This window comes from Rhamphochromis longiceps, linkage group LG20 (assembly GCF_057381845.1).
Source record: "Rhamphochromis longiceps isolate RC_006_pf linkage group LG20, R_longiceps_female_GT1.1, whole genome shotgun sequence".
NCBI lineage: Eukaryota > Metazoa > Chordata > Actinopteri > Cichliformes > Cichlidae > Rhamphochromis > Rhamphochromis longiceps.
The window spans coordinates 24,020,125-24,036,982 of record NC_140576.1 but is presented as its reverse complement, the minus strand read 5'-3'; positions in this window follow the sequence as shown (position 1 = coordinate 24,036,982).

Sequence of the window (16,858 nt, the reverse complement as noted above, 5' to 3'; positions counted from 1 at the left end):
TCTTAGAAATATGGTATCTAAGCAGATTCTGACTCTGGATGACATCACCTTGGCCTCCAGTAACACTGTGAGGAACCTTGGAGTCATTTTTGACCAGGACATGTCCTTCAGTGCACATATTAAACAAATATGTAAGACTGCGTTCTTCCATTTGCGCAACATCTCTAAAATTAGAAATATCCTGTCTCAGAGTGACGCTGAAAAACTAGTTCATGCATTTATTACTTCTATGCTGGACTACTTTAATTTATTATTATCAGGAAGTCCTAAAACTCCATGAAAAGCCTTCAGTTAATCCAAAATGCTGCAGCACGAGTACTGGCAGGGACTAGAAAGAGAGAGCATATTTCTCCTGTTTTGGCTTCCCTTCATTGGCTTCCTGTTAAATCCAGAATTGAATTCAAAATCCTGCTCCTCACATTCAAGGTCTTAAATAATCAGGCCCCATCTTATCTTAATGACCTTGTAGTACCATATCACCCTATTAGAGCACTTCGCTCTCACACTGCAGGCTTACTTGTTGTTCCTAGAGTATTTGAAAGTAGAATGGGAGGGAGAGCCTTCAGTTTTCAGGCCCCTCTTCTGTGGAACCAGCTTCCAGTTTGGATTCGGGAGACAGACACTATCTCTAGTTTTAAGATTAGGCTTAAAACTTTCCTTTTTGCTAAAGCATATAGTTAGGGCTGGACCAGGTGACCCTGAATCCTCCCTTAGTTATGCTGCAATAGACATAGGCTGCTGGTGGAGTACCATGATGCATTGGGTTTGTCCTTTTCAGTCACCTTTTTCACTCACTATGTGTTAATAGACCTCTCTGCATTGAATCATACTTGTTTTTAATCCCTGTCTCTCTTCCACAGCATGTCTTCTATCCTGTCTTCCTTCTCTCATCCCAACGGGTTGCAGCAGATGGCCCCGCCTCTCCCTGAGCCTGGTTCTGCTGGAGGTTTCTTCCTGTTAAAAGGGAGTTTTTCCTTCCCACTGTGGCCAAAGTGCTTGCTCATAGGGGGTCATTTGATTGTTGGTTTGTTCTCAAAGCACCTTGAGGCGACTGTTGTTGTGATTTGGTGCTATATAAATAAAACTGAATTGTAAGTAAATAAAAATAATTCAGTGCAGAGAGCCTGGTTGCTGCTAGCAAACAGAAGCTTTGAAAAGTAAGTAAGTGGAGCATCTGTGCTCACAGCCAGGGCTGTGGGCTTGACATGACCGTGGGGCGACCGTGGTTTTTTGATTGATTGATTGGTAATTTATTTCAACATGTGAACAATATACAAGTACATTTAGAAAAGAAATGAGAGGAAAAAAATATACTATACAAATTACATACAAAAAAACATTCTGATTAATTTACATGTTGAAAGGGAGTGGGAAGAAGTATACACTTATTTAATCCCACCCCTGTCCCATAAATTATCAGTGAATATTTAGTCAGCTTCCTTACTGATATAATTTGTAATAAAAATAGTGAACAGATTTCTGATATACTATATACTATAATATCACATCATGAATTTTTTGTTTGTTTGTTTTTAAATAGAGACATTCACTTAATTTAAATATTTTCCTTTTCTTTATAGATCGAGAAGATCATATTTTTATAACTCTTTTTGAACAGTTTTATGTTTGGACATTGCTTTAATTCCATATTCAGTTTGTTCCATAGTTTCACTCCTTGAACAGAAACACAAAAGCCTTTTCTTGTAGTACGTACCTTCATTGTTTTGAAGTTACAAAAACCCCTTAAATTATAACTTCCTTCTTTCAAAAAAAACATACTCTGAATATTACCTGGCAGTTCTTTATTTTTTGCTTTGAATAGAATTTGTGCTGTTTGGAATTTCACTATATCGTCAATTTTCAATATTTCAGACTGCAAAAATAGTGAGTTTGTATGTTCCCTATAACCTGCATTGTGGATGATTCGAATTGCTTTCTTTTGAAGAGTAAAAAGTGAATGTAATGTGGTTTTATAGTTATTGCCCCAGACCTCTGCACAATAGCTTAAGTATGGTGAAACCAGTGAACAGTAGAGAATATGAAGTGATGTTCTGTCGAATACCTGTTTTGCCTTGTTTAGTACTGCAATGCTTCGTGATACTTTGGAATGAATATATCTTACGTGAGCTCTCCAGTTAAGTTTTTCATCTATTATTACCCCCAGAAATTTATTTTCACTGACTCTTTCAATATCAACACCATTTATTTGAATCTTTGCATTTGTATTTAAACTACTATTTCCAAATAACATAAGTTTAGATTTATTCAAATTTAATGATAATTTGTTTTTATCAAGCCAGAACTTCACTTTACTTATTTCATTAGTCATATCCTCCAATAAATTCTGCAGATCATCACCAGAGCAAATAATGTTTGTATCGTCAGCAAAGAGAACCATTTTTAATACTTTGGACACTTTACAGATGTCGTTAATGTACAAGTTGAAGAATTTTGGACCCAAAACTGACCCTTGGGGTACACCACAAGCAATGTCCATACATAAGGAGCAACCACCATTTATTTTCACAAACTGCTTTCTGTCACTTAAATAACTCCGGACCCAATCTAAAACTACCCCTCTGACACCATAACGTTCCAGTTTTCTTATTAATATATCATGATCTATAGTGTCAAATGCCTTTGTCAAGTCTATGAATAACCCAGCCACATATTGCTTTTTGTCTATGGAATTTGTGATGTATTCTATTGAATCTAATAGTGCCGATGATGTGGTTCAGGGGGTTGGGAAGTTCATCTTGTAACCGGAAGGTTGCCGATTTGATCCCCTGTCTGTCCTGGTCGTTGTGACCTTGGGAAACCCTACAACAGTGGTTTGTGAATGTGAGAGTGAATGAATAGTGGAATTGTAAAGTGCTTTGAGTGTCTAGAAAAGCGCTATATAAATGCAGTCCATTATGACCATGCCATGGATATCTTAGTGACACTGCACAGATCTAGATGTAGAAAAAGGTGTCTGAAACTGGACATTGAGGAAAGCCTCACAATTGACTTGTTTATATATTCTGTTTATAAACATTTACTATTGCAAAAGTCCATCCATCCATCTTCATCCGCTTTGTCCGGGGCCGGGTCGCGGGGGCAGCAGCCTAAGCAAAGAGGCCCAGACCTCCCTCTCCCCAGCCACCTCCTCCAGCTTATCCGGGGGAATACCAAGGCGTTCCCAGGCCAGCCGAGAGATATAATCTCTCCAGCGTGTCCTGGGTCTGCCCCGGGGCCTCCTCCCGGTGGGACATGCCTGGAACACCTCACCCAGGAGGCGCCCAGGGGGCATCCAACTTGCATAGTTCCCATTTCTGTATAGCTGTATATCCCAGATTCTGTAAAGTTATTTATTTCATATTCTGTATAGTTTTTCATATTTATATCCTGTTCATATCCTGTACATAGCTTGTACTCACTACAGCCTGTACATACTTATAGTTATAGAATATTCACAACATACTTCATACCGTGTACATTATAACATACCATAATAGACCCATTTCTGTAATATACTCACATATCTATATTATTGCTAATATATATTGTAATATATCTATATCACTAAAGCACTTCTGGATGGATGCAAACTGCATTTCGTTGCCCTGTACCTGTGCATGTGCAATGACAATAAAGTTGAATTCTATTCTATTCTATTCCTTGTCAGATGCCCGAACCACCTCAGCTGGCTCCTTTCGATGTGGAGCAGCAGCTGCTCTACTCTGAGCCCCTCCCGGATGGCCGAACTTCTCACCCTATCTCTAAGGGAGAGGCCAGCCACCCTTCGGAGGAAGCTAATTTCTGCCGCTTGTATCCGCGATCTCGTTCTTTCGGTCACTACCCACAGCTCGTGGCCATAGGTGAGGGTAGGGACGTAGATCGACCGGTAAATTGAGAGCTTCGCTTTTACACTCAGCTCCCTCTTCACCACGACGGACCGGTGCAGCGTCCGCATTACTGCAGCTGCAGCCCCAATCCATCTGTCGATCTCCGGCTCCCTTCTCCCATCACTCGCGAACAAGACCCCGAGATACTTGAACTCCTCCACTTGGGGCAGGAACTCATCCCCGACCCGGAGTGGGCACTCCACCCTTTTCCAGCTGAGAACCATGGCCTCAGATTTGGAGGTGCTGATCCTCATTCCCGCTGCTTCGCACTCGGCTGCGAACCGTTCCAGTGCGAGCTGGAGGCCCTCACCCGATGAAGCCAACAGAACCACATCATCTGCAAAAATCAGAGATGAGATTCTGAGGCCACCAAAGCGAAAGCCCTCCGCCACTTGGCTGCACCTAGAAATCCTGTCCATAAAAATTATGAACAGAACCGGAGACAAAGGGCAGCCCTGGCGGAGCCCATCACCCACCAGGAACGAGTCCGACTTATTGCCGGCAATGCGAACCAAGCTCTTGCAACGGTTGTATAGGGATCGAATGGCCCGTAGCAATGGGCCAGACACCCCATATTCCCGCAACACCTCCCACAGGACACCCCGAGGGACACGGTCGAATGCCTTCTCCAAGTCCACAAAACAAATGTAGACTGGTTGGGCAAACTCCCATGCACCCTCAAGTATCCTGGAGAGGATAAAGAGCTGGTCCAGTGTTCCGCGACCAGGACAAAAACCGCATTGTTCCTCCTGTATCCGAGGTTCGACTAACGGATGAACTCTCCTTTCCAGCACCCTGGCTGTCACAGGCTGGGTCTCCGACCCAGCACTCTGAGTTTTCTTTGTATTTTTTGATATGTTATTAGTTTGTGTTATTTCCTATTTTGCCTTTAGTTTAGGCAGTTATTGTTCCTGGGTTTTCTATGTTTTGGGGTTTTCTATTTATTTCATCACGTATTAGGTCTGTTAAGTTGTGTTGTCATTTCCTGTTTTATTCTGACAATGTCATGTGTTCTTTGTTCATTGTATTTAGCTTTCCTCTCCTGGTCCTGTCATTAGGTTTATGTCTGTCAGCTGTTTTCCCCCATGTGTCGCCACTTCCCCTGATCACCTCATGTCTGTATTTAAGCCTTTTGTTTTCTTCATGCCATTGTCAGTTCGTCTGTTTATTCTCACCAGAGTTACAGTCATAGTCATAGTCTTAGCCTGTTTATTTTCCACCTCGGTCATAGTTATAGTTTTTGGTCTTAGTACCTTTAGTGTTTTGTTTCTTAGTGTTTTGCCAGTTCAGTGTTTTGTTTCTTAGTGTTTTGCCTGTTTGCTTTGGTCTCTTGGTTCATTTCCTGCCGTCATCGCAATAAAGGTTCACTTTTCTGTTAATCATTACTATTCCTTGTCATCATCTGCTTTTGGGTCCTGTTTCCGCATACATCGGCGCACCCCGCCGTGACACTGGCATAGACTTTCCCAGGGAGGCTGAGGAGTGTGATCCCCCTGTAGTTGGAACACACCCTCCGGTCCCCTTTCTTAAAGATGGGGACCACCACCCCGGTCTGCCAGTCCACAGGTACTGCCCCTGATCTCCACGCAACATTGCAGAGGCGTGTCAACCAGGACAGCCCTACAACGTCCAGAGCCTTCAGGAACTCGGGGCGGACCTCATCAACACCAGGGGCTCTGCCACCAAGGAGTTGTTTAACTGCCTCAGTGACCTCGCCCCCGGAAATTGGCGGGTCATTCCCCTCATCCCCAGACTCTGCTTCCTCCTCGGAAGACGTGTCAGTGGGATTAAGGAGGTCCTCGAAGTATTCCTTCCACCGCCTGACAATTTTCTCAGTCGACGTCAGCAGCGCTCCGCCAGCACTATACACAGTGCAGGTAGAGCACCGCTTTCCCCTCCTGAGACGTCTGACGGTTTGCCAGAATCTCTTCGAGGCAGTCCGAAAGTCTTTTTCCATGGCCTCTCCGAACTCCTCCCACACCCGAGTTTTTGCTTCAGCCACTGCCCGAGCCGCATTCCGCTTGGCCTGTCGATACCCGTCGGCTGCCTCCGGGGTCCCACAGGCTAACCAAGCCCGATAGGACTCCTTCTTCAGCCTGGTGGCTCCCTTCACCTCTGGTGTCCACCATTTGGTTCGGGGATTACCACCACGGCAGGCACCAACCACCTTGCGGCCGCAGCTCAATGCAGCAGCTTCGGCAATGGAGACGCTGAACATGGTCCATTCGGACTCAATGTCCCCGGTCTCCCTCGGAATGCTGTTGAAGCTCTGCCGGAGGTGTGCGTTGAAGATCTCGCGGACTGGGGCCTCTGCTAGACGTTCCCAGCACACCCTCACTACGCGTTTAGGTGCACCAGGTCTGTCCAGCGTCTTCCCCCGCCACCTGATCCAACTCACCACCAGGTGGTGATCAGTTGACAGCTCAGCCCCTCTCTTTACCCGAGTGTCCAGAACATATGGTCGCAGGTCTGCTGATACGATTACAAAATCGATCATCGACCTACGGCCTAGAGCGTCCTGGTGCCACGTGCACTTATGGACACTCTTATGTTCGAACATGGTGTTCGTTATGGCCAAACTGTGATTAGCACAGAAGTCCAATAACAGAGCACCGCTCGGGTTCAGATCAGGGAGGCCGTTCCTCCCAATCACGCCCCTCCAGGTCTCGCTGTCGTTACCCACGTGAGCATTGAAGTCTCCCAGCAGGACAACAGAGTCTCCAGGTGGAGCACCCTCCAGCACCCCCCCCCCCCCCCCCCCCCCCCCCCCCCAGGGACTCTAAGAAGGCTGGGTACTCTGAACTGCCACTCGGCGCATAAGCGCAGATGACAGTCAGGACCCGTTCCCCGACCCTAAGGCGCAGGGAACAAACCCTCTCGTCCACCGGGAAAAACCCCAACGTACCGGCAGCAAGCCGAGGGGATATTAGGATACCCACCCCAGCCCGCCGCCTCTCACCAGGGGCAACTCCAGACTGAGACAGAGTCCAGCCCCTCTCCAGGAGACTGGTTCCAGAGCCCAAGCCATGTGTAGAGGTGAGCCCGACTATATCTAGCCGGTACCTCTATTGCAAAAGTAAATATTATATTTAAGAAAAAAAGAAAAGAAGGCTTAATAGGTCCTTTTTAATGTCCCAACCTCTTTTATCTTCCATCGTCTTTGAATGCAGCACATTATAAGTGTATTATTTAACCAACTTCAGGATGCCTGTATGTTAAGCAGCTGTGAAAGACACAAACACACCTGGAGACAAGGCTTTCTGAAAGACAGTTTGGTATATGTTATTCCTAGACGCAGTACTGTATACAGAGATTGTTACATAAAACAGATTGTGAATGAGGGAGCGGACTGATCTGATCAAGCTCGCTGCAGAGCTTGGCAGCTGATGGACGAACAGCTTTCTCCCTCCTCCAAAACAGTCACTGTATACCGTACTCTACTCACTGGCTTCAGTACACACAAGGAGGCCAAGACAAAGCAAAAACAATCCCAAGTTTCACTCGCTTTGCCAGCAGTGTGTCACGATTTTGTATGGGTTAAAATGCTGAAAAGAGCCAGTCACAAACTTCATCTTGTTACAAACTGCATGGTTGGTTTCTGTTTAAATTTCTCCACTAGCAAATCAACCAAAAAAAGCACATCAAGAATGGCAAATGGATTGTGAAAGCTATTCATTTTTCTGAATTGCCATTGTCAAAAAAGAAGGAAAAAAGAGAAAAGAATGGTAATGCTTTGCTTAACATCATTATCTTTCTTATTCAAACAAATTCTTTATTGTAACAGACTGTAAAAAAATTAAACATGGTCTTTGTATCTCTTAAGTGTTTCGGGAAAACCTTTATTGAATAAGAAAATAATGTACCACAATAAAGCTGCTGGACAGTGTCTAACATGTTTCTCTCTTTTTACTATAGCAAAAAAAATCTAGGTCTGCATCACTCTTTATTATAGCTGCTCTTGGTTTTATTATTCATACAAAAATAGGAAAATAATAATTTCTTGCATTATTATTTCCTTATGAGTAGTTTTGTCTTTACAGAAAAAACAGCATTGCAGGAAGTGTCACTGTTTGATCGACACTTATTCACAGATATGCACGACAACATATTCCAGTGCTACAGCACTAAAAAATGTTTGGGAAAATTGATTTACAAACAACAGCATACACGTACACAGATATAAAGTATATATAGGTCAGGCCAGGACCCTTACTGGATACTGGGTGGAAATCAAACTTGCGACTCCCGCTCCAGAGGTGTGTAGTTTTACCACCACATTATCCAGCTGCAGCATTATTTTAATAAATAATGCTGTACATATGCAATATCCAGACACTATGCAGTAATAATTCCCCAATGAAGTGTATATAATAGACATAGGAGAACATTTTAAGATTCCATGACATAAAAGTTATGAAATTATACATACATGAAAATATAGATATCATATCGAACAGCAGGATGCAAACATATGGTATTACATGATATATGGTATTTTTGAAAGGGTGTATTTTGCCTTTGATTACTTTCATTACTTAAAGGCATTAACAAAATGCAAAATTATGCCATGACTGTTTAACCCCTAGAGGGCTCAATTTACCCCATCCTTGTGCTCATTATCCCTCTACATCGGGGCATGTTGTGCAGTAGGACTAACTTTTTTGACAGGTCATTGGTGTAAAACTATAATAACTAGAATTTGATAGATACAACAAAAAAATATTATTATTTGAATATTATTTTTATTATTTTTAACAAATGCAATTTTATTTGGCATCAAAATCAACTGTAAAAAGTTGCTCATCATACCTTCTTTTCTATAGAGATAATAAGGCAATGCAATGTGGATGTATCACTCTGGTGACTGTGGAGATGGTTGGTTTAGGACAGTGGTGGGTGGAGATGCTCATTCTCTCCTCACATTGTCTTTGTTTTCACATAGTCATACATTCACCTATTAAACCACAGTGACATGACAAACACACAGCCAAGTGGCCATTTAATTGGCTTTAGTCCATAGGTAGGATGGTACACATGCCACTGATCCAAATCCTGTCAGGCCTTGTAGGGTGTTCAAAGAAAAAACAGATGTTTCCACTAATATCTGAAATATAATCGAGCAGGTAAATTTACAGTCCATTATGGTTGAACTGGGAACTAACTAGCCAACTTGTAAAAAAGCAATAAGTCAGGGATTACTGCCAGATACCTTACAAAGAAGAAGTACACACAAAAAAAAGCATTCAGTTTACAACACAACCACTGGCCGCCTCTGTGCCCCCTTTGGATATCCATCCTTGGATCAGGAGCAGAGTTATTAGTCATGGTTTTATCCAATCAGCCATCCTTAATGCTTTTGCTACTGGGCATTACTCTGGAGAGGAAAGATTGTCTTTCATTGTCAGTTTGATTTCAAACTGGAGATTAGTCGTATTCTTTCAGTTGCTTGTGGCACAGACCTATGTGTATTTGTGTATGTGCGTGCTTCTGTGTGTCTAATAATGTTTGCATTTGGGCATACAAACATCTGTGTCGAAATTATTCACTTCGGGAAACCTTCATGAGCTCTTTTTGTGTTACATTCTGTACATATGAAGATTAATATCTGTCAGTCAAACTGTAGCGGTGGGTCATCTCACAGGCAAAAATCTGGTAGTGATTCAGAGACTCCCCAGAATTTTGCTATAATCATGCGTATTTTATATGTGAAATTGGAGACATTAATATTTAAAACCTGACCTTCATATAATTATAATTCACTTAATTTAGGATCATAAACAAAGAGTTATTCACCACTTAAATCACCATGATTATATACAGTCTACATATTTTAAAAAAAAAGGTTTATTACAGTAACGATTTTAGTTAACAACAGTGGGCTTGCTGGATAACAATCTGTGAACACAATTTTAGAGCAACATTATAATACATCCGGACTTTCTGTCTCTGAACTCTCTGAACTCGTGAGGACTCAGTTTCATATATTGAGACTGGGGATAGCTATTTAACATGTTTGAATCAATTTACAGCTGTTCTGAGGGTGTCTTCAAAGTCTCCAAAGACCTTTCTAAACATCTGGATTAAAAAATAATCCAGTGCAGTGAATGACAATAAGAGATTTCCCAAGATAAGCCCGTGTTTGTGAATCAAAACAAAGAGGGCAACACCATGGCTCAGACAGAAAGCAGAGTGGCAACATGGTAGATGGATTTTGCATTCATACAGCTAGAAGTGTCTGACATTTATGTAAGCATTATCAGAATAGCCAGAGAAACTGGTAGTTTCCAGTGTGAACTGAAACTATGCTAATGCAGAAAGGCACAGACTATGTGAGTTAATGTCTTTCTTTGGTGAAATCAGATACTGGAAGCTGGAAATAACAGTGTGACTGAACCAAAACAGCATGATTAAGGCCAGAGAGTACAAACAATAGGCTGAAAGATGCTATAAAGAGCTTCACAGTGGAGTAATAATTTAATATCAGAGTTCCCGAGAGAGACCAGTCTCTCAAGAAATAGAAAAATTAGATATGATTCAAATATTGATTATAGGCCTGCATGTGCAAGTGAGCTGAGTCCTTTAAGAATCTTTGTATTTGTTTATATAAACAGTTCTACAGCACATGTACTGTACAGGTATTTTTTAACTAATCTCCAAATGCAATTACAGCTGAGAAAATGGTTTGCTGATGCAGCTTTTATCGTGTTGTAGATGTGTACCTGTGTCTTTAAACTCTCATTTACACTGAGTTAGCCACTCCAATAAAAATGAAGAAGAGTCATCCTGGAAGTGAGAAAAGAAAGAAAATAAACAGGAAGAGGATAAAAAAAAAGTGAGACAGAGGTGAGTGGCGTAGATAATAATGATTAACACCAAATAACCAAACGCTGCACATCTGATCCTAAATGTGGGAGAGACTTGACTAAAGTATCTTACTGTGGCTTAACTCGACTTCTTTTGTGTATGCTGAAGTTTAACATCAATTAACTTAGACGGCAGAGCAGCCTATGTGCCCAGCTCTGCCGTCGGTGACATGACCCAGTAATATTATAACTGCGATGGGAGGCTGGTTGGAGGGGCCCACTGTGATTTTTGTTGAGGTCCCCAGCAGACTCTGAAGTCGCCACTGAGCTCATCCATCTAACTTGGATGTAGCAACTGTAAATCAATCAGTTGATCAACTGAGACTAATTGATAATCCGTTTATTCTTTCAGTCACTTTTCTAGGAAGAACTCTAGGTCCAGCATCCCAAAAATAAAGATTTCCCCCCCCTGTTTTCTCTTTTTAATGGCTGAAAACAATTGTTTTCTGTCTTGTGATGTTAACAAATTACGTGGATATTTGTCCTTTGCTTTTACCAAATCAGAATGGAAAATGAAAATAATCGGCTGATTAATCAGTGATCGGAACGATCGTATCTGCTGTTTCTGACCAACTTTAAAAAGCGTCATCCGATAAAATCACCAACTCGATGTCAGTCAAAGCTCGGGCCTGCGGTCTGCTTTTTGAATGAATTTTTCCTTTAAACTCCCTCTTCTCTCTCCTTGAATCATCAAGGAGCATCACTCCTCACAAACGGAAAGAATAGACATCCAAACGCACGCACGCACTCACGTGGCCTCTCTCTGCGCATAATGATTCATCAACCACCGTTTGCTCATGAAACCGTGATTTCGGGTCCGATTAGTTCATTTACGGAGCTGGGTGGTTTGTCGTGGGCCCTCGGATGCCCCCACCCCCACCTCTCTCATCCCGCGTCTCGACGGACCAAACGCTGCTGCTGCAGCATCACCGGCAGCCTCCAAACTGCGTTTTCCCTGCCGCGATGGATCCCTGAGTAAACCGGCGAGCTGCTGTCAGAGAGACACCGCTGTAGCTGCTGTGGACAAGGACCGACACGCAATGACCGCAAAGAAATGGTGCCATAGGCTCCAACTAAGAGATAAAGAAAGACAATTTTATTTTTAGCGATGTTATAGGATCGCCTTGTTTACCTTCTCGACAGATAAGCAGCCGGGTGACTGTGATATTACGGCATGTAAGAGCTGGATAACTATTCCTGTGTGACCGACACCCTTCTGCCGCTGATTACAGTGAAATGAAAAAGGTAAGCTTGTTGACACGTTCAGGATTTACATCGGGCGTTGCGGGTTTCAGTGAAGAAAAAAAGAAACAACAAACAACAAAAAACCTGACAGCTCAAATGGGAGCTCATCAGGCTGCATTGTTGCATCGACAATTCCAGTCTTCTTGAGTTGAAATTGACGATTGATTTGGGTGTTTGGATTAGGTCGATTTTCACCTGTCGAAATACGAGTGTGTTTTTAGCGCAAAGAGCCCTGTAAGTAACTTGACATAAATCAATGTAGGTATTATGCCAGCAGCTTGATTTATTGTGAATGTAACAGTTATTCACCTCAGGATGCCTGGACTACCTGGCTTCAGCCTGCCAAAGCCAAAGTCGGTTTATCCTGTAAGATAGTGGTGCCTGAAATCTTTCTTTCCCCTTTTTAGTCTTATGCGCATGATCTGTGTTTGTCAAAGTTATCAAATCTTTGCTTTCATCATTCCTGCAGGGAGAAACAGCCACTGAATTCAGAGTTTGGATAGGGAAAAGCATGTCTTTTGAGAACAATTAGGTGAATCTCTGTTAGCTTTTAACTCAGATTTTGAATTAATCAGAACCATATATATATATATATATATATATATATATGGTGGCATTGCTTTTTCTTTTTTTCTCTTGATCTTTAATGAGTGGAAATAAAACCCCAAACTAGCAGCAAAAACTCAGGCTATCCTCGAGTTTCATCATTCTCGGTCCTAAAATATTGCAGTTTTTATTATCGAGTGTGTGAAAGACATATTTCTAAGGGGCCCTGTCCTCTGGAGGGAGCAGGAGCTGCCTGCTAAATTTTTTGTGTGGACAGAAACAAGCTCTCTTCTACTGTAAAGCTGCAGATGAGTCCGTGGGGGATGATCGATAGCCAGTTTGTATCAAGGCTCGTGTTTCAGCTGTCATTGTCGAACAGTGGTCTCTACAATTAAAAGCCCATTTTGTTAGTGAAAGACTGATTAATAATTCATCCGCAGCTCAATGGAACCACAAATCTGTGGATGGCACACTGAAGGATGCCTGTGGCTTCACAGTGGCTTCAATCTAGTGCTGTGCAGGCTGGAAGGTTTACACATCACTATATAGGCTGGATGGTAAATACACACTTTACTGTTTGCTGACTTTTAAATGTGCACTGGATTGTTTGCTCTAAGCAGAAAACTAAAAGCATACACACTCAGTGTTGAGCAGTACAAACAAAACATCTCTGGGTATCCAGTGTCAAACAGCTCTGTTGGTGGTGGACTGTAGCCTCTAACTGCGGTGTCAATGTCATATCTGCTGCCAGGGAGCCAACAGCCATGATGATACTGTACCACGGAGTTTGAAGGAAACCCAGCTGGCTCCGGTCCAGGATGGTGGGTGTTTTAAAAACCGGCTTAGTCAGGGCTACTGCAGGGAGTGATTAGAAAAGATAGCATACAGTATCACACACATCAGTGTGACGTCAACAGGACGCAGAGCATTAGAAGTATTTTCACACCAGGACCCGGACGAATCCAGAAACTGAGCCAGAGTTGCAGAATCCATCACACTGAACCCATTATGTGAATATTTAGAGAGCTGTCATGCAAACTATCCAGGCATTATTATTTTTTCTTAAATCTGAAACAATCTCAAAGATGAATATTTGTAGTATCTCCTAGTGAAAGAATGTATTTAAGTGCACGGAGTAGCGTGTAATCTTGAGTTCAACTTGTATGCTACATGAGTGCTTCCATTTTAAGTTATGTAACATTTCTACTCACCCACATTTCAGTACGAAACATTGTACTTTTTACTCCACTACATTTATTCACTGGTGGAGGAAGTGCTGAAATCTGTTACTCAAGTTAAAGGAGCAGGCTGGAGTGTAGAAATATACATCCCTATAACTAAAAGTACTGCAATTAAAATATATTTCAAGGTAAAAATGTAAAAAAAAAACCCAAATGGCTTTTTTTTTTAAAGAATAACATAAAATAGTCATTGGTTTGATGCATAAATGGGTAAATATCACCTTAAAGGGGTTGTTCACTCCAAAATCAAACAGATATTTTTTCTGTCACCTGCAGTGGTTTTTCCCATCTATATTTTTCAACCTGTATCAGAGATATGTGCTATAGAAATGTTTGTATTTTCTTAAAAAAACACAATTTAAAAAAAAACAATCCACAAATCGTGGTGCGAGCAGTTTCCTGTAGGAACATTTTCCTTTCTGCTCTCTCCACTCTCCAGCCAACCAACTATCCAGAAGGAAGCCGTTCACCCGTGATCACAGACTTGTACTCGAGACAGTGTGACAAGATACAAATATTAATGGCGTTTATTTATTCTGAGCTGTATTGTTTGCCAGCATGGCTTGTGTTTTAATACGGTAATCTGATAAATGTAGTGGAACAAAAAAGTATCTGGTCATTCAGGTCAGCTTTCACAATAAAGCCCCGAACAGTAGATGTAGAGATACTAATGAGTACTTCCTTAGTTAATAAAGGTAAAGACCAATACACCAAACCAAAACAGTCCAGTACAAACAATAAAAGCTGGGCCTAACTGCATTTAACAGACACAAAGCAACATTTTTTTTATCTCTGTTTTGGTCTCTAGCAGCTTAAACATCGAGCAATTAACCTGCTAAATGTTCAGCCAGCTAGTCGCTAATCATCAGTTTTCTATTGCAGAAGAAATAATGTTAAATAATCTTTTAACCTGAAAATAGTTGTCTGCTGTTGCTGAAAGTGTCTGGGAGTAAGAGAGGTGGGAGTAAATCAAAAATGAAGTTGTGGACAGGGAGCTTCACCTCACTGTAGAGCTACATAAAACAGTGGGAGCCTGGAAGCAAATGGAGCCGATAATTCTCTCCAGTCTCTTTTGCTTACAGTTCATAAGGTTTCCTGAAGTATGACTGGCCGTGCTGGTCATTACCTGTATCATCAGAAGAGACAGAAATATCATATAGCATTGGCCTAAAAAGCATTTCAATGCACAAGCAAAACAACGTTTTCTTATTCTGTCTCCTTTGTTATTCATTTGGCTGGATTTCCTCCTCTCTCATCTCACTCTAGATTATCAGCTGTATGTGGTGGGAGTAAGGTCAGGTGACAGAAACAACAAGTTAAATACAGTATAGCAGCTTCACCAGCCTTTATGTCGCACTGTTATATTGACTGATGTAGTACTATAACTGACAGCAATATAGTTTGCTGAATTTAATATGTCTGTTGTTATTAAAACTACTGTTTGAGGTAGCCTATTGATGCTATTTGTTCCACATTTGTAATGTCAGTAAAGGCAAACCTGTAAAGGGAAAATGCACTCACTGGACCTGAATTCTAGAAATGGATGAATTTGGAGTTTAGATACAGAAATGGACTACATTTAGACTGTTTTAAACTATATAAACAAGACAATCTTAGTGAAAAGTTACTTATCTGTTCGCTGTAACCTCATCAAAGTGAAGTTACTGAGAGACTTTTTAAAAATTTTGTTTACTTGATCCATTTCAACATGGCAACCTATACCAAGTGCAGTCATAAAGTTAAATCACTCCACCAGACAGCTATACCTGATTTACATTTGGCTTATGTTTACTCCAGGATGTTTTCTTATTCACATCTGGACTGTTTTGAACACAGCTGCTATTTTTAGATTGCTCAGAAGAGGTCCCATTCTGTCCCCTTGCACTTTTGTGAGCTTCTCCGGTGTGTCAAATTGATGATTGTTCAGTTTGAGTAACAGAATGAAGTCTCGTGGAAGCAAATCTGCTAAACAGCGAGTGAAGATTGTATTTAGCAGCTTCATATTTTGTTGGGGTTTGTTGAGGTAGCTCAAGTTTGGTTTGGGTTTTTTTGGCTGCTCTTGTGCATGCTGCGGAACTGAACACATGGCATCATATATTTTTAACATAAAAATTTATATGGGCGTCATCGTAGATGGCATGATATATGACAACCCGTAGTTTGGACCCAGCTCTTATCACCAGCGATGATCCTCAGCATGTGGGACCAGTTAGAAACACAAGCTGATCTTTTGCCCTTGTACAAGTTTGAGGTCCACAATGAAAGTGGCTAGAATGGAAATTCTCTCCTTGGAAATCTTTGCTTATACTATTTAGTAAAAAGGCAGGGATTCATGAGATCTTCAAGGTGAATTCTGTGTGAAGTCTGTATGTTCTCCCCGGACCTACTTGGGCTCTCTCCCAGTACTCTGGCTTCCTCCCACATTCCCAAGGCATGCATGTTAGTTTAACTGATAATTAATTGGCTGTAGGTGTGACTGTGTGTGAATAGTTGTCTGTCTCTCTGTGTTAGCCCAGCAATTGACTGTCAACTTGTCCAAAACGTACCCCACCTCTCACCTAAAGGTAGCTGGGATACACTCCAGGCCCCCTCTGTGATCCTAAACTGGATCAGCAGTTAAGATAATGGAGTTTTTGTTAACATTTTGATGGGTAAAAATCAGTCAGACTGATGGATGAAAATCATTTGATTGAATATAACTTGAGTACAAAAAAAAATCCTCATTGAAAAAAAACTCGCAAAAAACAGACATGGATAAAATAAGAATTCAAAAATGTTCTTAAATGAGACCCGTTGTGTTTGCTGTCTGACCGGGAGAAGAAATCCCATACAGTATTTCAAGCTGTTGTTTCTTTGTATTTACCATAGCAACAAGCCTGTAACTTCGGTTCATGCAGAAGAATGGCGCTCTCAAGCCAGCCATGTGTACAGTTCCTTCTTATCATTGATGAAGTGTCTTAGTGCTCCATCTGTTCAGCTATTGTCTCATCATCACCCTCTTAAATTTTTTGAGAAAGACGGCTCAAATTAAGAGCAAAGATGGCGTGATTTCAGCTCCGAGGAGGTGCGCTCATCT